The following is a 21422-nucleotide window of genomic DNA, read 5'->3' on the forward strand; positions in this document are numbered from 1 at the left end:
TCGGATCCGGTTTCGCCTAGGGAGGGATTTTTGGCAGCTTGGATGACGACACAGTAGTACGTGCTCCCTGCATTTCTGAAAGTGAGGCCAAAGTCACTCTCATCTGCGTGAGGTCATCTCCATTGGGCTTTCTCGGGGTCATGGGGACACTGAAACTCCTCTGAGCAAACATGCAGCCTAGTAGGAGGCTCCTATCAGAGTTGTTGCAAGGCTTAGGAAACCAGTTCTTCCTACCTGTCTTACACAGGCATAACTGTTACCTAAATACAGAAGGCTAAAACAGAACCTTCCATGGGAGGGAGGGTTCCTTAACTTAGTTCAGTTGCTCTATTGTTCTGTGTGTGCTGGACAGCCGAGTGTGATCCTGGACAAAGGAGCCCCCCAACACCTACCTCAGGACCTTGTCAGAAAGGAGAGTGGCCAGCTGCCAGGCACCACCCCCATAAAGTAACTTCTCATTTTGGCTCTAAAGAAGCCTTGCACATACTCTGATAGTGCCATTTCTCACAATTGTGTTGAGTCTTCAAATTATCTTAGGGTCCTGATTTCAACCTTCAGATCTCAAGTTCTAGAATGCTGCTGTTAGCTCTGCTAATTCCACTTGACAGCAAGTCCCAAGGTTGCTCTAGGATGATGATGCTCTTGGCCACATGAAGCAACTCTCAGAAACCACAGGCCTGAAGAGGTTTGGCCTCTGACTTGCAGAGCAGCAATGGAAGGGACCCGACAGAATGCCAAAGTCAGCCCCTCTTCCCTACTCCAGTTGACATTCTCTCTCATGGCATGTGTTCCCTGCACACAGCCTGGTCTGTTGGCCCTGCTGAAATAGCGCATGGGTGCTGCCTAAATTCAGGTCTGTGTTTCCCTCTTTTGGCTAATGTAATTTGCCACGTACTGACTTCCCATTTCTCCGTGAAGTCAGCCCATAGGAGACACCCAGAGAAGAAACCAGAGCAGAAGTGGTAGCATTCTTTGGAGTTGTCCTTGCAGGGTTGCCGTTGATCCTGGCAAGCTGCAGCACCCTTTACAGTGTTTCAGTAATCAACTCTCTCAGCGTGTTGGAAGATCTCCATCATTGGACAGGTATGTCTTTTGCCATCTCGGAAGAGAGGGATTTTATGAACGTTTCTGTTGAAAGAGAACACAACAGTAACAGCAACCAAAACCCCAGTCCTGTTGTCCCCACATCCCACCCCACTCCACACTCCTCCATGCACGTAGTATTCTCCTGTGGTGTAGCCCTGACACTGACTCATTCAGCCCCGCTCCCTCCGCAGTGTGTCAGCGTGCATGCCGGAGGGATGCAGGGAATCACTGCCCGCCTGCACAAGCAGTGAGTCACGCCTGGCATTTTGCAGGCTTTGTAATGGAAATCGGAGTTGCAGGCTGCAGTTCTTCCCCAGTGGATGTGTGAATAGTAATGAAACAGCAAGAATCTCCAAGATTCCTGCACCAAGGTTCACTGTGGATTCAATGTCTGCTTTAAGAACTGTAACAGTGTGGGGGGCGTGTTGTTCCTCTCTACAACCCACACATGCTTGAATACCATGATATTGTTGTAATTAGTGTTATAAAGCATGGCCAACTATTTGGCTTTGGAGAAAGGAGAAAATCCTCTCATAGGTTGGGACTGCTTGGCCAAAGAACATTTTATGTACTAAATTCATCTCTTATAGTTTACTCGTGCATCTGATGGCTTTTTAAAAATAACATCTCTTAAGTCCTGCAGTCAATTGCCATTCATCCTTCTGATTGGTTGATCATACAGGAAAATGAATACCTTTCCCATCATTAGGATCACAGCTGAAGTTCCTATAATAAAAGATAGGTTATAACAGGAGAGAAGTCTGTCTGTTTGCAGAAGTACAAGATTTGCAGGCCATGAAAGTCTTCAGAAATGAAGACGCAAGGAAACAGGGAAAATGTATGTGTGTGTTTGATGGAGAGCAGACAGCCATGCAGAAGTGTGATTAGAGGGCAAAGGGCATGATTTCATGGCGATAAATGGGTGGTCCTGTTTGTTCACCTTTTTCTCAACATGTCTTCCACTGGGCATATGGACATTTCTTTCCCCAGTAGACAGTGTTCCTGCCTGTGCAATGAAGAGTGCCACCTGCTTCAGGGGGAAGGGGTGAGGGGAAGGTGGGGCGACCTTTCTGCTTCTGCTGCTTCCACCAGTACCCAGAGACCATATTGAGGCAATTGTTGCCCATCATGGTGTGTGTGTGTGTGTGTGTGTGTGTGTGTGTGTGTGTGTGTGTGTGTGTTGGGGCGGGAGGATTGTGTAAGATCTTATGAGGGAGAACGAATAATTCAAACCCTAGATAGTCTTCCATTTTCTGTTACCTTCTTCTTGGTCCAAACTTATTCCTAACCTAAACTTTTTTATTTATTTGAAAGAGTAGCTGTTAGAGAAAAACAGAAAAAAAAAAAGAGTTTGCATTTGCTGGTTCATTCCCCAAATTGCTTCAACAGCCAGAAGTGGGTCAGATTTGAAGCCAGTAACTCCATCTGGGTCTCTCTCATGGGTGACATGAGAAAAAAAAAAAAGCCCACTGCTTTCCAAGCTGCCTTAGCATGGAGCTGGATTACAAGTAGAGCAACTTAACCCTCTGTGCCACTACCCTGTCCCTTCCTAAACTTCTTTTGAATGCCAATCTGTTTTCCATTGCTAGGGACGATTTAAAAATAGTGAGTGGCCAAGAGACAGACAACAGGTAAAAGTAGAGGAAACAAGGAGGACAGTTAAATGCTTCCTTTTCACTGACTCAGGTTTGCATTTTGTGTGTGTGACACACCTGTAGGACACAGGGAAAACCTACAGCTAAATTTTTGGGAGTTGGATTGGAAGGTCAGATATTTCATGTTGGCTTTTGCCAAATCATTTTTGTCTGCCATCCATTGGACAAAGACTATTTTGGAACAGCTCTTTGGAAAGTTAGAAGTTAGACATTGAGAAGATATTTTCAGCTAAAGAAGAGAATGAACAAAATCCCTTATAACTCAGCCACTTTATTCTGATCTTGTCTTCTCTAACAATAGCTCCCTGCTACGTGCTCTTAAGACACAAGTGCTAATATTATGAGAAATGAACGATATGAAAGCTAGCCTAATCTTTTCTAAAAGCTAAAAATATCCGTCAGCAACCAAGAATATTTAAATACTTTCTTCCCTTTCCAGATGGTGCAGGATGCCAGGCAACAACTGGACTCAGCGGATATCCTGAGGCCTGGACAGGAGTGGAGAGTTTAGTATCTAGAGGTAGAAATCTGTGCACAAGGACTTTGCAAGTGAAACGTCTGTCCTTAGGCCAGATGCACAAGCTCCCATTCCTGGGCCCTACTTAGGAATGGTGATGGAACAGTCTGTATTTACTTTTCTTTGCGAAGCTCTGGAGACCCTGGTCCCAGACATAGAACCTGTGGGATGTGCCCGAGTTGCCCCCTGCAACAGGGAATGAGCTCTGTTCATCCAAGCCCTCAAACGTGACTGACATCTGCACAGTAACCCTTCCATCTGCTTATCCTATCAAGTCCACCCCAGAGCATGGCATGAGTGGTCATTCTGTTGGAGGTAACTCCAAGGTTTGGCCAGAAAATCTCGTTTGGACCTAAGATAGAGGACACAATTAGAGAGTGTTTGGAAGGACTTGGGAAGAAAAATGACTCTGGACCCAGCGTGGGATCACACTTATCTTTAGATCATGAGAGGCTCACTCCCCACTACTCATTCTTTTTGTCTACTGGAAAGTCTCAAGGGTTAGTCTGAAGCAGTTGTATTTGTGTGTTGTATGTGTGTGGGGGCTGTTGTTAGATTTAAATACAAAAATCTCTCTTAGGCGGTCTATGGCTGTAGCGTAATAACTATATAAAGGAAAAGCCATAGTATCAGTGTAACTAAAATTGATAGATTATCTGTTTGAAAATGAGAGTTACTTTCCAGAAAGTCAAAATGACTCTGACCAAGCATGGTGAGTGGGGCCATGATGATTACCACTCGCTTTTTAAATGTGTCTGCTGTGCCTTTGCCCCTTGCCCAGGTGATGGCACCATCAAGTCTGTGACACAGAATTGGGCAGTGTGTTTCTGGCTTGTGGCCCAAGGTTGTGTGTAAGTTTAAGGAGATTGGGACTTCAACCTTCTGAGTGCTTACCTTGGTCAGATATCGTTTTCTAGAAAATCGGAAAGTGATTCCAGGCTGAAACAAGACACAGAAAACCTTCTCTTTCAGTTTTTAACACCAAAATTTTAAGAAAGAAGCGAACATCCCTGTTAGCTAAGGCAACAAGTTTATGTTTTCATTTATTTTCTTTTTTTAACTTGGGAAGCCTGTTGCCGTTTAGAGGGAGAGAAGCCTCATGCTTTGGGCCTTTTCCGAAGCCCCTGCCAGGGAGAGGGCTGTTGTTGTTAGATAATCATAATGGTATGTTCTGGAGTCTCTTCTCCCCTCGCCTGCTCGACACACCCAGTTCCCTTTCACCCTGCCAGTAGGAGCCAGGGAGAGAAGAAGAAAGCAGTGTCTTATTTACTTCAGAGTCTGACTCTGTGGCTTTGGAAACATGCTGGGATCTGCTTCTTCAACTCTTACTTAGTTTCTAATGTCTGTCAAGGTTTAGATTCCTTTGTAAGAAGAACCATGAAAATATAAATGAAACCATCAGGCCTTGCAGGGCTGACCCCTCCTCCTCCCAGCATTGGCTCTCTGAGCAGCGAGTGACCAGGCTGTGGACACCACCCCTGCCAGGACCAGAAGTTAGGCTTGCTTCACAGCAGGAGGCAGGGACTCCAGGGTGGGGGCAGATGACTCTGGACAGGCTGCTGGTTCACCATCATTCGTGTCAGTTTCCTCACCACCTGCCACTGACACTTGCTTTGCAAATGAGATGCGATCATGATTGGAAAGAAATTTTGCCTTTAGAAAAAAAAAATATTCCCCAGATTCATAAATCAGAAACCAAGTCAGAGGCTGCATAGGCCTGTGTTCTCATGTTGGTGTGGTTAGAGTATGTGTGGGTACAGCGGTGATTTTGTTAATTAATTCTTGACGGAGCCCTGGGTGAGAAATACACAGGGAGACTAGTTTAGGGTAGATATTTCTTCATTTAAACAATGCCAGGATTGGAAATCTTCCCCCAAAGACAAGCAGTAGAACGAATGTGACAGACTGCACTCTATTGGATAGGAAGATGTTGGGCTGATACAACCTGCCACTCCAAGAGCAGCTGCAGAGGTACTCGGGAGACCACGAAGTAGATCCACCATCATGGCTTGCAGTGGGTACTTAACAGGGCTGGCCTTACAGGGAGCATGGGTCAAATGATGCAAGAGTGTTTCTGAGCTGGGGGTCCCATTCCAGCACTGTGGGCTTCCATGGACTCTGTGGAGGAGGTAGTATACTGTTGGTCCCCTGCCCCATGGCCTGGGACTTTTGGAGTTGTAAGAGCTTGCCATGTGCTTGGAATAACCCCAGGCACGAGGGGGAGAGTTTGAGAATCACACTTAGTCCCCAGGACACCAAAAGCAGCAGAGGTTAGCCAGGATGGCTCAGTCCCACGTGGACCTGCTGTCCCGGCTGTTTGATTCCACTCTCTCTCCTATGTGTGGTGTTTGGGGTTTCCCAGGCTGGGCCTGTGTGGGAGGGGGTGAATTACAGACTTCCCCTGAGACGCTGGAGCACTGGTACCACCAGCAGCCATGTAACAAAGCACATGCCATGTCTGTGCACATCTGAGCACCAAATGCTCAGCCAGTCCCTCCTGGCACACCCTCTGGCATTTCCTGGTTTCTGGTGACCCTGCTGGTAGCAGGTAGTGCCTGCAGCTTTTGCCTGTATTTTAAACATTTTTTTGCTCACTCCCCCTGACCCCACTCCCAACTTATTGCAAACAGTATCTGAAAAGGTTACTGAGCATGTAATCGTATCTCCAAGATATGGTGCTCTAGATTTGCATTCTGGCTATAGCTGCCTTCCTTTAAGATAACAAGTGAAAAGGATTGTGTAGTGGCAGGAAAATACACACCAAATTAAAGCTAGAAAGAAAAAAAATTGGAGACCTAAGTTCTAAAGGTGATCAATGACTTGTAGTTGAGCAATGCTGCCTACCTAGTGAGTAGCAGGCCTGTCAGAAAAAAAAAAAAAAAAAAAGGAAGTGAATGAATAGGGACAAATGCTGGTGTCATTGTTGCTGCCACCTGGCTAGCCACCTCTGGGCATCTGCAGCCAGTGTATGACTTTCTTCAAGGATCAGCTACCCTGCGGTGCAGACAGAGGTGGGCCCTGCCCAGGCAGCTGTAGATCCAGTGAGTACCCTGTTCTCCAGGGATCTGTGTGAGTGCTGCTGGCCTTGGCTTCAGAGCCTGGGTTCCAGCATCACACAGTCTGGTAATTCTACGAGTCAAAGAGTCATCTCATTTCCCTGCACAAGAAAGACATAGCAGGTGGACGGCATCTGGTCTGACCTGAGTTTGTCCTTGCAAAATGGTTGACAACACAGATACATAAGGCATTGTGAGGGAGGCCAGAACCATGCCTGGCTTCAGGGACAGTCATGAGATTAGGGGTCTCAGAAGACCCTCATGGGGAGCAGTGATTCCTGAAGCCCCACACAACCTCACAGGGTTCCTAACTCCTTTACCAAAATGGGTACCTCAAAGAAAGGTAGAGGAGGAATGTTGATAGCAAGGTTGGAAATTGAGCATGACCCTCTCTAGGCCCGATTCACAGGCTTCCCTGAGTCTTCATTGAGAATCCCATCTCAGCTTGCTTTATTCCTGCTGCAGAGCCCACCAGACACACACCGAATCCTGACAACACTCATCCATCTCCATATTTTCAATCAGAGCACTTAGATTCTCCCTGCAGATCGCCTATTTCATCAAAGAGGAGAAGGCCGCCCAGGAAGCCTGTTTGAAAGGAAGAAGGGATCGTTTCAGCCTTAGAGAAATGACATTCTTATTCCTCAAGACAGAAACCTTTTTCAAGTGGATTGAAGTCTAAAGCCTGGCACCTATCTCCAGGTGTAGCCCTATGGGCACAGTCTTGTGGCATAGGAGATCATTTGTCTGAGCTTCCTGAGCCAAAAGACTCACAGAAAAGAGAGCTACTCCAGGCAGAATACTGGCATAAATAGGAGAGTTTGCCAAAGTCAACCCATTATTGAGCAGATATTAATAGAGTATTAATGTGGAGTCCAGAAAAGGAAGAAAGAAGGTAGAGATTTTCCTTAGGTCTGATTTTCATTTTTATGTGGTTATTCTAGCTAGTAAATACAACACACACACACCTCCCTCTCTCTCTCTCTCTTCTGTTCCTGCTTTGGGCATAAAATCACACAACCAGGAGAGAGGAATTAATCAATGCTAAGAATGCTACTACCTTCAATGTCATTAATTTGGCCCTTGGCTTGGCATTCCTAGAAAAGCTTCACACCTGTGCCAGTGGATGTTTACCAAGTAGTGAGACTTCAGATGCCCCCCATATCACAAATCCCCTGGCAGATTAGTTTCAGGAAGTGGATTACTCACTTGTGGAATGAGCCCAATGGCCAGGCCACTGGATTTCATCAGACTTTAAAATGCAAAATGGGACTTGCCCTGCCTCAAACTTCCAAATCTTTCCCAGATGGCTCAAGAGGGGTGAGCGAGCATGGCATCGAGTCCAACGGGCCTGGCTCAACTCGGGCAGATACGCACATTCAGACCGCGATGATGGCTCCATACGTGATGCTAGGAATCCCCTAGTGTGTGTTTGCCCCGTTGTCATGTACCTGACACCCACGCAAGGTGGCACAGTTCTCTGGACAGGGCAGAGTGGCCTCTTTTGAGATGCAGCCCCTTCTCCCCTATTGCATTTGCTGGTTTCACTTCCGGCCACAGCTGCCGACTGCTATCTGGGAAACAAATGGAGGCAAGTGGGGAAAGTAAGTGCCAGCAGGTTGACTGGGGTAGGGAGCAGGTTATTATTATTATTATTCTACCTGACTTGCTGGATCTGTGCCCTGGTAACCAAGTGGGTGATTGGGGTCTGGGATTTAGTGGGATGGCTTGGAGTGGAACCTGCAGTAGTCTCCTGTTCAATTCTGAGTCTTCATAGCAGAGGTCAGGTTCCCTGGAGGAAGATGGCCACAAGGCTAGGAGGAGCCTAAAATCATGACACATGAAGACTATCAGAACAACATCGAGTTGTTTTTAGGCCTGAAACAGAACATTTAGCAGAGTGGCTCTTTTGTGAATGGGATAAAAGGCTTACTTATTTTTTTTAAGTAGCTTGCTTGCTTAAGTTATATATTTGAGGCATTCACTTATTTATTTTTATTGGGAAGGCCAGATATGCAGAGAGGAGGAGACAGAGAGGGTTCACTTCCCAAGCAGCCTTAACGGCTGGAGCTGAGCTGATCTGAAGTCAGGAGCCAGGCACCAGGAGCCAAAAACCCAGAGCTTCTTCCAGGTCTCCCACACAGGTGCAAGGTCCCAAGGCTTTTGGCCGTCCTTGACTGTCTTCCCAGACCACAGGCAGGGAGCTGAATGGGAAGTGGGGCCTCCAGGATTAGAACCGGCACCCATATGGGATCCTGGCGCGTTCATGGCGAGGACTTTAACCAGTATGCTCTCGTGCCAGGCCCAAGGCTTACGTTTTGATTATAGTAAACTATGCATCATTTACATTTTTTTTTACCAGTGCCCCCATTTTGAAGTGGCATTAACCCCACTGATGGTGTCATATAATTAACACCTTGATCCATTTCTGGAGCTTGTTGATCATCCCAAACAGAAGCAAGCCTGTGTACACTAACTGGTAACTATTACTTTTCCTTACTGCCAGCAGTCACCAGTCTTTCAGTCTTGAGGCAGAATCTTCTAGGTGCCTCCTTTTCGTGGGGCTGCACAGTGGTGTCTGCCTGAATCCATTAGCATAATATCCTCAAGGTTCTGTGTTGTCAGAATCAGCTGCCTTGTGAAGGCTGAATAATATTCCCTTGTGGTAGACACTTGGGCTGCCTCCACCTTGTGGCAACTGTGGAGATTGCTCTGTGCGTTTTTGCAGATGTATCTGTGGTCAAAGGCAAAACTGGCCTCCACTGAGTGAATAGAAGTTACAGAGAGGCCCAGGGTGGCTTTAAAAAATCCAACTCTCTTTGATGACAGAAGAGTCTCTGCCCTTCCTGCGGCTGGGAGTAGCACAAAGAGGAATTGTGTGGTGGAGATGCTTACACAACAGGTGCAGGGGAGCCCAGGAAGTCTCTTCCTAAAATCCATGATCAGCAGGTAGATGGGATGTGCACTCTGAGTGCAACAGCTGAAAAGAAGAAAGTGATGGCAGAGCCACTGGGTTTCCTGGGGACGTGGGCTGGAGACCTGAGGCTGATGCACCAGGAGCCACAGATGAAGGTCTTTGTAGGCATGGGGAAGTCTGGCCCTGGCTCTGGGGAAAAACTTGCATTCTAGGAGCTGAGCGGTGAGCCAGGTGCCTCAGCACAGCTTGTCGGGGATGCCCTGTCAGGGTTAGGGTAGGGGCACTGGATCTGGGAGTTTGGGATCTAGGAGTTAGGGAGTCTCAGCCAAGTTAGGGTTATCCCCAGCTCCTGGCCAATTAGCTTTCCTTTTTCTTATCATTGATTGGAAAGGTCTAGCCAGAAAGTGCCAGTATTTCAGAGTGAATTTAATTGTGGGTGATTTCATTCTGCCCTTTTTATGTCCAAGCCAGGGGCTTGCGTCATAGAGTAGCGAATTCAGGGAGATTTTTATTTGCATGTGAATCATAGCTTCTCCAGTGGAATGTCACTTAGTTGGAATTTTCGACTGATTTTGTTTTTGTTTTTGTCTCTTGGTGTTTTTCCATTGGGCTCTTTGGCTAACCAGGGGGGCGGGAAACAGAGGAAGGGCTCAATCTGACTGGGACAGGGTTTGAATTGGCAACCGAAAAAGGAGAGTATTATGAATGTGAAAAAGAAGAAAACGGATGCTTTATTTTGCTTGGAGGGAGGGACCAAAGCCAAGTCAAATTGAGAGCTCTAATTTGGGAATAGTGTTATTACAGGTCATTGGGAGTTGGTTACGCGCTAAATCGGGAGGCTGGTCACATGAGGTGGCAGCAAAGGCAGACCACAAGGGGACCTGGGGGTTCCTCGACAATGAACTTGTATTTCATTTACTTTATGGTGGCAAGATGCTCAGGGCACAATAGGAGTTAGTCACCTTATTGGCCGGGGAGTGTCCTCCATCCTGGCTTATCAGCTTGCTTCATAAATGAGCTGGGTCTTCTATTGTGGGTGCTTTCTAGGGGTTTATTTAGGCATTGGAATCTAGCCTATGATTAGCAGAACAGGCTAAAGGTTAAGTCTCTGCTCTTCACCTTCACCTTCCAATCTTAGTCAAAAGGGGCTGCTTCCTTTCCCTCCAAAAGCTCTACTTTAGATGCCAAGGTCAAGACCAATGACTTGGAAAACTGCGTGTGTGTGAAATGAATGCCATAGTTTAGATTCTTTTCCATTTCCTCAGCATGGTTACTGTCATCTCGTCAGCTTGCAAAAAACAAAAAGCAAGCAAAATAACCTGGAGCCTTCATCCACCAGAAATAGTTACCAACATAATATCCTCTCCTTACTAGTCGCAGACTGTAGTCTTTAGAAGTTCTAGGCCTTTTGGGGAGAGCCAGGGAGGGTGAACTGATGGTTTGCCTTAAAGAATCAAAAATGAGCCCTGATCAGTGAACCAGAGTTTGTCATCACAACCAAATAGCAGCCCCACAAGACTGTCTAGAATTCAGTCCATTCATTCTCAGGGCAAACAAGTTGTGCTCATGGCCCTAAATGGGGCGCGTTACTAAGCCCGTGGCACAGTCGGCCCGGGCTGCAGAAGCACGTGCTCAAGTGATGCGTATGATCAGGTTAGGAATAGAAAGTGTGTGGAAACTTTCTATAAAGGGCAGCCCGACTGGTGTGGACAAGTGCACGGGAAGCCCCAGCCCTGTTCATGGGGGATGTGCCCAAGATAGGGCTACATGACTTTGGGAAAGCTTATCCCTGCCTTGGTTTCCCCCTGAGTACCATGAGGGGTCTGAGAGGAGAGAGGGAGAAGAGCTGCAGGAGCTGTTTGTGATGAAAGCTGTTGGCAGGTGAATGGTGGGCAGCGTGGGCCATGTGGCCCTGAGCAAGCCTTGGTGGCTGGTCCCTGCTTAAGTGTCACCCTCTGACATCACAATGCTTAGCAGGCACTCCATAATGATGCGCTGTGCCTAGGGGACACCAGAGGAGGGAAGAAAAGGAGGGTGAAGTGGAGAGGGAGGAGATGGAGCAACCCCTTATGTGATCATTCCATCCACACACACGTGTTTCATGTAACATCTAGTTCAACTGTAATGTGCTTAGTTCCGTATAACTTGGATAGTGTCTGTGCCCTCCCCTTGAACTCCGCAAAGTATTATGGTCCTGTAAGCAAGAGACTTTCATTCCTGTTGCTGCGCATCTCCTGGTCCACGGGCCGAGCAGAGAGCTGTTCCGTCTTCACCAGCCGCCTCTCTGGAGCACCCATTTAGAGGTAACGTCCTCCCACCAAGGGGCGGGCTCCTGGGGGCTTCCTGCAGACACCTGCGCAGAGCACTGGGCACCTTGGAGAAGTGTTTTTTTTGCCAGGTTTTAATACTGAAAATTTACCTTCATTTTGTTCCCAAGCCATCCCTGCTTGGCCGGACTTTGTTCTTAACCCGATGCGCCAAAATCCAAACGGGCCCAAACGGTGGCTTCCTTGTCTTTCTAAGGAGTTGTCGCTCCCCTTTTAACTAACAAGGTTGCCATGAGCAGACAATTGGGGAGATCAGCCGTGTCCTGGAAACACCGTGACCCTGTGCATGTTTGTTCACTGTGACTTGATTTTCTTTAATCCAACAACTTCCTTTTAAAAATGAATCCCTGCCACTCTTGGAATTGGTTCTTCCTAGCCCTTCTCCTGGTAAGAAATGGTTTTCCCCTGCTCAGTCTCACATTAGTTGGTCCTGTTGGTGACTGGAAACTGAAGGCCGTGATTTCCTTGGTTCCTTCTGTCTGTGGTTCTCAAACTTCAGGCTGGATTTACATTACCTGGGAGACTGGGGAAACACAGAGTTTCTAACTTAGTAGGTTAAGGTGCGATCCTGTCAGGTGTCTCTGATAAATCCCTGAGGTGTCCTAATTCAGACAACGTGGATGGAGCCCACATTCTGATTCACTCACTGCATTTCATCCTCTTCCTTTTTATCCCCCCCTCCCTGCTCCATCACTCAGAGCACCTGATGGGCCCTCACACCATCAAGCCCATCTTGGATAATTAGCACCAGCATCCTGGGCTCAGAGACTAAGCCACGCCAGCTGTGTACGTGCACGTGGTCAAGTCAGAGCAGTCAAATCTCGGGGTGGGCATGAGAGTGGATCATGGGCACGTGCCCTTGTGAGAGCCGAGCAAGAGCACCGATGTTGAGAGTGTTGGGGCAGCTGTTCGAGAAGGGAGGCTGGGTGGTGATCTTTAGGCTGAGGTCTTTTGAAGGCGTTGTTGCCCCTCACCATGGTGCTGCGAACCAGAAGTACCTGCTATTAACATTTAGCGCCTGCCTCAGGAGCAGCAGAAGGCGATAAAGAGGTACATGAAAATGATCTTTTCTCAGCGGGATACAAACGCATGTCTTCTTGGCATAGCTTGTCTAGGAAGCCTGTGAGGTCAGGGTAGGAGGGAGTAAGAGACACAGGACGGGGAGGCACCAACCCCAGCCTTGGGAAGCTAATGGTCTGGTAGCAAAAACAAACGGCAGTGTCACACATCGCATGTCATTGAGCACAGCTGTGGTAGGGAGAAAGCGGTGCAGGGCCAGAGATCAGCAGGATTTGGGGCGGGGGTGGACTCAGGCTCCATCATGGGTGACGATGGGGGAGGGGGAAAGTGGGGTGTGTTTGGTGTATTTCAACAACAGGAATATTCCAGGATCAAAAGTCATCTCGGGAAACTGCTGAGTCTCCAGTGGTCTGGCGAGAACAGCAAAAGACTTTTGTGTTTTTCTGTGAAATAGCAGGTTAGATCCTGGCTGGAAGGGCTTGGGGTATAGTAGAAAATGGGTTGGTTACAGAGATTGAGGTCTTCTCAAGTATTCCTCTACCCTGCTGTTTGTTCAGCTTCTCCCCAAATCCTTTGTGTTACAAACGTTTCTATGGAGACACGCTTTCCCCACGGCTTTCTCTGGCACTGTGCATCCTCTTCCAAGGGACAAACCCTAGCTCCAGGCCATCTACATCCATAAGGACTGCAGAGAAACATCTGATGAATTGACAAATGCATCTGCCTCCACATGGGGGTGTAAAGCCACACCAAAACAGCAGGTCACCCTGTCACTCCTGGGCTTAGCACCAGCGGTGGCTCCATCCGGGGGCCGTGTCCTCTTAACGCTGGAATAAGGATGAGGAAGAGAGGATATGCAGGGGTCAGTTGCCAAAATCCCCACACAGGGGGGCCCCTGGCTCCCATCTACCTTCTTCTGTAGGATTAAGGGAGTCTGTCTCCAGGAATGGGGCCCGCCAGGTATGTCCTCCCCATTATAGCAGACCATGGCACTTGTCACACCTGTTCTCCATGAACAAAACTTCCCAGCAACTAGCTGTGTATGTTGCTCTTCATCCCCTGTGTCCCTCCGTGCCTTTCCCCAACCTTAGATGCTTAGGTGTTTTTCATTGTTCTAGAATCCTAGGGTGTGTTGGAGACTCTGGAAGGATGACCAGAGGCCTGTGTCCACAGACCTTACACCTGCAGGCGTTGAGCTCCTGTCTGTGCTGCAAATTCTTACCAAGTCAGCTGAAACCAAAGATCCTCAGAGGGTCTGGGCTCCTGGCTCTGGCCCAACCATTTATCTGTGGATTCACTTCTCTGTGCTCTGGGTCTATGGGGGATAGCCAGAAAGAGAGACATGGCCCCTAAATTCCCATTCATAAATCTGAGAACCGTCTCTTCTCACTGTTATCCTTCCTGCCTTTTCTTCTTGCTACTCATTTGGAATTCATCAATGAGAAAGTAGCTGCTCTTATCAAGAGAAAAAATGGTTAATAGACCTGCTAACCTGAAAACAAGTTTGGTGTGTAAGTAACAGGTGAAACTAAGCTCCCCAGTTGGCACAGCTGAGCTGAACCTGGAAGGCCGTGTACCTCTAACCCTCTCTACGGGGCTGTACCTAAGGATAACCAGAAAACAGGACTGGATTTGTTCCAGGGTCACGAACTCCATCCCATGCCATTAGCCAGCCCTCTCTTCTCAAATACAGTCCTGCTTCATTTGTGCCCATGCACTCAATATCTCACTTTCACAAAATCATTCCATTCTCTCATCCACAACCCTATACACGTAAGACTTTCTGATTTCGAACCTAAATGAGTGAGGCATAAATTTTACTATCAAAATTTTCAACATGTCTATTTTGGGCCTCTGTGCTGTTTCTTGGTGACAATATTTATATAATTATGCAACATACCACGAGGCTGTCACATTCACACTTTGGATTTGCATCTCTCAAAATGGGAAATTTTGTTCTGTAAGTTGTTGAGCAACTTCCTCGTTTATTTTAGACAGTGTGGGACCCAGAGTGGTTGCAAGGCAGAGAATGGTCCCCAGGTGTCTGGAGTGGAACTTGTTGGCCCTGGGCCTTCCCATTCTCCCTAAGGTTTAAGGACGAGTGACAGGAAGTGGCTGCTGTTCAGTTGAGTCCACCGAATCAGACTTGAGCCCCCCTGCCATTGGCGCTTTTTGTTTTCTCCAAGTACTCTGCTTGTGTTGACATTAGCAAAGGCATTGGCCTTGGAGCTCTTACTGAGCAGGTACTGTTGCAGTTGGGCTCTCATGATGTTGCACAAAGCATGACTTCTTCTGGCCTGGTCAGAGCGTTACTCATTCATTATATTATGTGTTCCTGCAGAGTTACTTGGTGGTGTGTGGGTTTGAGGCAGTGGTGGGCTGGGAGTGTGAGGATGGTAGCAGTGAGTGGTAGCAGTGAGTGGGAAAGCTTCCTCCATCCAGAACATCCAGAACAAATCTGGAGAGATTTGTAGCATTTAAAAAAAAAAAAAAAAAACTGAATGTGGTTTACAAGTATTTGTTAACAGGAAGGTAACATCTTTTTTTCAACCCTCATTTTTAGGACTCCCTTGAGACCAATGCGTGAGGAGTTTTAGTGAAAAATTACTTAGCACCTAACAAGTTTGGAACGCACAATAGTCTTCATATAACTCTATAGGTTTCTTTGATTTTTTTCAACAGATGTTTGCAAAATAGTTGTATTAGATATGCCTCATTCTGCTACCTCAGCCTCTCCAATTTTTGTTGTGAAGATTGCTTTAATTGGTGTCAGTTACAACCAGAAAAGCACCCATTTTCCTATTCTTTCCTGACACGTGGGGCTGTTTTCCATCCTACGCAGAATATTGAGAAGGGGACTGTTGATAGTAGTGAAAAATGGAGCAAATCACTGTGCTTTCCTCTTTAACACATTCCTACTTTTCATTTGACTTTAAAGCTAAAAACAATTGGAATACTGCGAAGCCTAACAGGAGAGTTGAATGGACAGTTTGGGTATATCAGGCAGTGACTAGCACTTATAGACAGTTCTCATGTCAAGAACAGTTATGGGAAATAGCTAACATTTGGAGTAAGAAAAAGTCAAGCAACACACTATCAAATAAGATTCCATAGGATCATTTTATATCGTCATAAAAATGTGCTTCATACGGCAAGGGAGACATGTGGGACAAAGGAAATATCGCTACTCTCATGAAGCTTCCCTTCTAGTGGAGAGAGGCAGAAAATAAGTCACATATGGAGCAGGACATGTGGTTATAAGTGCCATGGAGAGAATAAAGCAGGGCTGAGGCAGTGGTGTGGGCAGCTTAAAATCATGTGGACAGGTGTTGTGGCATAGCAAGTCAAGCCGACATCCCATATGGGCACCAGTTCAAGTCCTGGATGCTCCACTTCTCTTCCAGCTCACCGATAATGCACCTGGGAAGCAGCAGGAGATGATCCAGTAACTTGATCCCCTGCACCCAAGTGGGAGACCCAGATGAAGCTTCAGGTTCCTGGCTGCAGCCTGGCCCAGCCATGGCTGTTGCAGCCATTTTGGGAGTGAACTGATGGATTGAACGTGTGTGTGTGTTTCTCCTATTTCTCTGTAACTCTTCATTTTAAAGAAATGAATAGATCTTTTTAAAAATCCTGTAGGACCAGCTCAGTGACTCAATTGGTTAATCCTCTCTCTTCAAGTGCCATGATCCCACATGGGTGCCAGTTCATATCCCAACTACTCCATTTCCCTTGCAGCTCTCTGTTTGTGGCCTGGGAAAGCAGCAAAAGAGGGCATAAAGCTGTGGGAACCAAGAAAGAAGCACCTGGCTCCTGACTTCAGATCAGATCAGTTCTGGCCTTTGCAGCCGTTTGGAGAGTGAACCAGTGGATGGAAGCTCTTTCTCTCTATCTCTCCTCTCTAAATCTGGCTTTCAAATACAGATCTTTAAAAAAAAAAATCATGTAAGCAGAGAGGATCCTAATATAATGATGGCATTAGCACAAAGGTGGAGCTGAGAGGTGTCAAATATGTCTTTAGGGGAAGAACTATTTGAGAAAGACCCTGATATACATATATCTAGCTGTTAGCAAGAGCAGGATGGACTGAATGAGAGGATTGGTAGTAGGATAGTGACTGTGTCTGAGAGTATCATAGGTCATTGCATTGGTTTGGCTTTTAATTTTTATTGGAAAGGCAGATTCTACCAAGAGGGGGGACACAGAGAGATGCCTTCCATCCACTGGTTCACTCCCCAAATGGTTGCAACGACTGAAGCTGAGTCGATCCAAAGTTAGGGGCCAGGAGCCTCTTTTGGTCTCCCACTTGACGACAGTGTCCCAAGACTTTGGGCCATCATCCTCTGCTGCTCTCCCAGGCCCAAGCAGGGAGCTGGAATGGAAGTGGAGCAGCCAGGATACGAACCAGCACCCATGTAAGATGTCAACATGACACGTGAAGGATGCTATGCCTCCATAGCAACCTCAGATTTGGCTTTCATTCTGAGAGGGATGGAAAGTCCATTTCTTTGATCAGGGAGCAACAGGAGCTGTCTTCTAGTTTTCAAAGATGACTCTCCTCAAATGGGAGCTGTAGCCACTGACAGACTCCTGGGGGAATGATCTGGATGATTGTAGAAGGAAGGAGAATGGCAGTCAGGTTGTTATTTTTCTCATGTGTTCTGAAGATCCAGCCTACAGGGTTTGCTGACAGATTAAATACTGGATATGAGAAAAAGGTTTCAAGGATACCCCAAGGCTTTGACCTGAGCCCAGGGGAAACGGGAAAAGCCATATGCTGAGCTGGGGAAGAGGAGCAGCAGAGCAGGTCAGGCGAGTGTGAGAGCAAGTATCGGTGGGGATGGTTCAACTTTGACACCCTCCCACTAGATAGGTGTAGAGGCCACAGCCTGGATCTTGGGATAGCAAGCTGGGCTGGAGACGGGAGCTGTTTGCCTGTCCCCAGGCTGGTGGTGGAAGGAGCTGGCCTGTGTCCTACAGGAGTTGGCCCTAGCCAAGCTGGAAGCCTGAAGGTAAATCCCGACCTCAGAGGGTGTTCACAACCCAGCCTGGGCCCTTCAAGGATGAAGGAGCTCCCAGCTGTTGCCAGGACTGGCAGAAAAAATGGTTATGGATGGAAAGTTCCCATGGGAGATGTGGCAAGCTCACTGTGGATTCTGCCAAGGCCAGAGAAACCTGGGTTTTGCTGATAGAATGGTGAAGTGCCTAATGGATGACCAGCCTTCCTGTGTTCAGAGAATGTGATGATGGTTTCTGTGGGCCTTGGTATCTGCTGTGTAGGGTCCTGCCTTTTTTAGCGATCTCTCCAGGGAAGCAAGCATTGTTTAGTGATATTTTTTTTAAACCAAGCAGCATGAAGCTCCTGTATTAGGTGGCCATTACTGTGTAACAACATGCTCCAAAAAATGAATGTCTCAGCACAAGGAAAGTTGGTCTCCTGGCTGTCTGCGGCTCAGGAATTCAGAACTGCCTGAGTGGCTGGTGCTTCTGACTCCCTCTCTTCCCAAGCTTGCCCTCAGGACCCGACTGGAGCTGGAGATATCCCCTGCCGGGGTGGCGCTTTCACAGGGGTGGTGACTTGTGAACAGGAGGTTCAGGGGCTTTTTGCCGGGTGGGCCTCCTTTCTGGAATGCTTGAGTATCTTCACAGTTGCTGTGGCTAGCTTTCCCCCATAGGGACCCACCAAGACAACAAGGCCGAAGAGGTGACACCCATATGACCTAATATCTGGATACCTCCATCACACTCGGTTGATCACAAAGTCCAGCTCTGATCAGTGAAGGGGGAGCATGCCAGGGACATGACCACCGAGAGAAGCCAGCCACCGTTTCCGGTGGAACTGAGGAGTGGAGTTATCTCCAGATTGCCTAACAGGTCCAATTTGCTTGAATCCCTGGGCTTTATCAATTACAGGGATTCTTCTCTAATCAGCATTTGGCTCTAGCTTATGTTGCAAGAGACCTCGGGCAAGGCAGGAGCCAGCACGGCAATCTTATTGGCCGCATTGTTTTTTGCCATTTCCCTCGCTGATGTTTCGGGTGCCTTGGCTCAGCTCGCAGTCCTGCCTGATGCACTGTGTGTGTGGTGGTGGTGGCAAGATCTGTTTTAGAGTTGTGCAAAGTTGTGCTAAATTTAGAAGCCTTTAGTACATGATGTGTCTAGCATTAAGTTTGGTAATAGAAAGTCTTATAAAGAGTGCTTAACCATTTAAGACCACTTGTATTCCTGACTTCTTAGACATTTATTGAGCCAATATTACTTGAATGTGACCCTTCATTTCCAGCCATTTATTATATGAGCAAATTGTTTACATGCACTTGTGAGAAAGCTGTTTATAATAAATGTTATTAAACTGAAAATAAGGATATAATAAAATAGCAGTTTAAGGGTAATTTACCAACAACTGGAGCCCTTAAATAGTGACATACCATTGTGGGATAATAATGCCAGCCTGGGTAATTAAACACACTCTTTGTCACTCCAAGAAGCACTGGGACACTTTCCTAATCCACATGGTCTTATGTTATTGGTTTATAGATTGTAAATCATTAACCTTTACTCACATTAAAAATCCAGCAAACTCATATATGCCTGCACATTATTTAGAGAAATAGTAGAGAAGGTGTTTAGAGGCTGTATTTAAATTGAATCCTAAACATTTATTTCAGAAGAGTATGTTCTAGGGTTCATTCCTCACCAAGGCAGCAACTAGGGGTGAACATTGGGAGCCGGGAGCTCTATCCAGGTCTTCTACACTGGTGGAGAGTGCGCAGGCTGTCACCTGCTGCCTCCCAGGACCTGTGTTAGCAGGAAATGAGTCAGCAACCCAGCTGAGCATCAAAGTCAAGTCCTCCGTTATGGGACACAGCCGTCACTCGCTAGGCCAAATGCCTATGCTCAGAGAATACGTTTTCAAATTTAGTTTATTTTTATTAGAAAAGTGTATTTACAGAGAGGAGGGACAGGATGAGAGAGACACCTTCCATCCGCTAATTCATTCCCCAAGTGGCAGCAATGGCCGGTACTGAGCTGTTCTGAGGCCAGAAACCAGGAACAACTTCTGGGTCTCCCATGTGGGTGCAGGGTCCCAAGGCTTTGGGCCATCCTCCACTGTTTTCCCAGACCACAGGCAGGGAGCTGCATGGGAAGTGGAGCAGCTGGGACATAAACTGGTGCCCATATGTGATGTTGGAACTGCAGATGGAGGCTTAACCTACAAAGCTGTGCCTCTGCATGCATATGCATCCTTCACACCCCAAAAACTTTTAAAAAGGAGGAGCTGGAATCGCCAAGCCTGCTGGCTTGTGGACGTCAGTTCTGTAGACTATTCCCTGAATGGGATGACACAGGGGTGGGAAGTGGTAGCGACTACAAAATTGACAAAGGAACTAACAGTGTTGAGTGCTCCCGAGCCTCTTGAAGGAGGAGAATCCATAGAATGTAAATCGCATCAAGGATTCCGTGCTGCCTGAAAGAGAGAGATGCCATCAAACAGGCCGGGGCAGCTGAGCTGGACCTTGCCGATGATCTGGCTCCTGTGTGCAGATGAAGATGTCCAACAGTGTCCTGGGATGCTCCTCTTAGCCTGACCTGCACTGCCTTGAAAGCAGGGAGGGAGACCTTGCCATGTAAACTTGTTAATTTGCCGTCAAGAGCCACCATTGGAGAGAATACTCAAAGCCCATAAAATTGACACATGTTCTCCTGCAACCCAAATCTTAATCAGAAACCATTTATTTTCTTCTTTTTAAAAAATTTATTTTACTTCTAAGACAGAGTTGCAGGAGAGAGGGAGAGACAGAGAGGGAGATCTTTCATCCATTGGTTCACTCCCCTAATGTCTGTATCAACTAGAGCTGAGCTAGTCCCAAGCTGGAAGCTAGGAGGAGCAGGGGCCTAAGGCTTTGGGTCATCTTCCACTGCTTTCCCAGGCTATCAGCAGGGAGTTGGATTGGAAATGGAGCAGCCAGAACTAAAATTGGTACTGATATGGTATGCCAGCACTGCAGGTAGAGGATTAGCTTGCTATGCCATCCCGCTGGCCTCTCAGAAACCCTTTCTTAAGCTGCACTTGAACCATCACCACTGACTCTGGAATACTTCATGCCCCTTCTCTCCCTGAAGGAGCCCGCAGAGCTGTTGTTGGATGTGTTCCCATGGTCCCCTCCCACCCCTGGGCCATTGGGAGAGGCTGGAGATCTCAGATCTTCCCTCTCAGGGCCTCTTTCCTGGGCAGCTTGTCTTTTAGCTCAGCAGCTGGCTTCCCTGCGAGTCAGCCAGCCCAGGAGAGAAGGAGGGAAAGCCTGCAATGCCTTTTCTAAGCTAACCGGTGAAATCATGCTGTCCTTTCTGCTACATGCTGCTTGGTGGCTGGGACTCACTCCATGCAGCCTGTTCTCAATGGGAAGGGCAAGGGACAGAAACCTGTGCTGCCCAGAGGGACATGTCGAAGTTTGTGAGCAGCTGTTTCGAACCACAGGAAGTCTCACCTGCATGGTCTCTAGCCCCCTTTCCCTCCAAAGATACTTGCTTTATTTGAGAGGTAAGAGTTGCAGAGAGAGACATCTTCCATCTGTTGGTTCACTCCTGAAATGGTCTCAACAGCTAGAGCTGGACCAAGCGAAAGCTAGGAGCCAGTAGCTTCATCTGGGTCTCCCAAGTGGGTGTAATTGCCCAGGCATTTGGGCCATATTCCAACTGTTGTCCTCTGTGCATAAGCAGGGAGCTGGAAGAAATGGAGCAGCTAGAACTTGAACTGGTACCCATATGGGATGCTAAAACTACAGGTGGCAGCTTAACTTGCTATGCCACAGCACCAACCCCTCTAACTCCTTTTTTCACATT

The 21422-nt window shown here is 47.3% G+C and overlaps 1 protein-coding gene across 7 annotated transcripts in view; it reads left to right on the top strand.

The window, feature by feature from the left end:
• Window positions 1-21422, top strand: part of SAMD4A (sterile alpha motif domain containing 4A) — a 219091-nt gene that overhangs the window by 114869 nt on the left and 82800 nt on the right. The window contains exon 1 of one of the 7 annotated variants that reach the window (XM_058666468.1): window positions 11252-11534. The exons of the other annotated variants lie outside the window; for them this stretch is intronic. The gene's annotated coding sequence lies outside the window, so the exon portion shown is untranslated. Of the gene's footprint in view, window positions 1-11251; window positions 11535-21422 lie in introns of those variants that run through there. 7 annotated transcript variants of the gene reach the window in all.

This window comes from Ochotona princeps, chromosome 6 (assembly GCF_030435755.1).
Source record: "Ochotona princeps isolate mOchPri1 chromosome 6, mOchPri1.hap1, whole genome shotgun sequence".
Lineage (NCBI taxonomy): Eukaryota > Metazoa > Chordata > Mammalia > Lagomorpha > Ochotonidae > Ochotona > Ochotona princeps.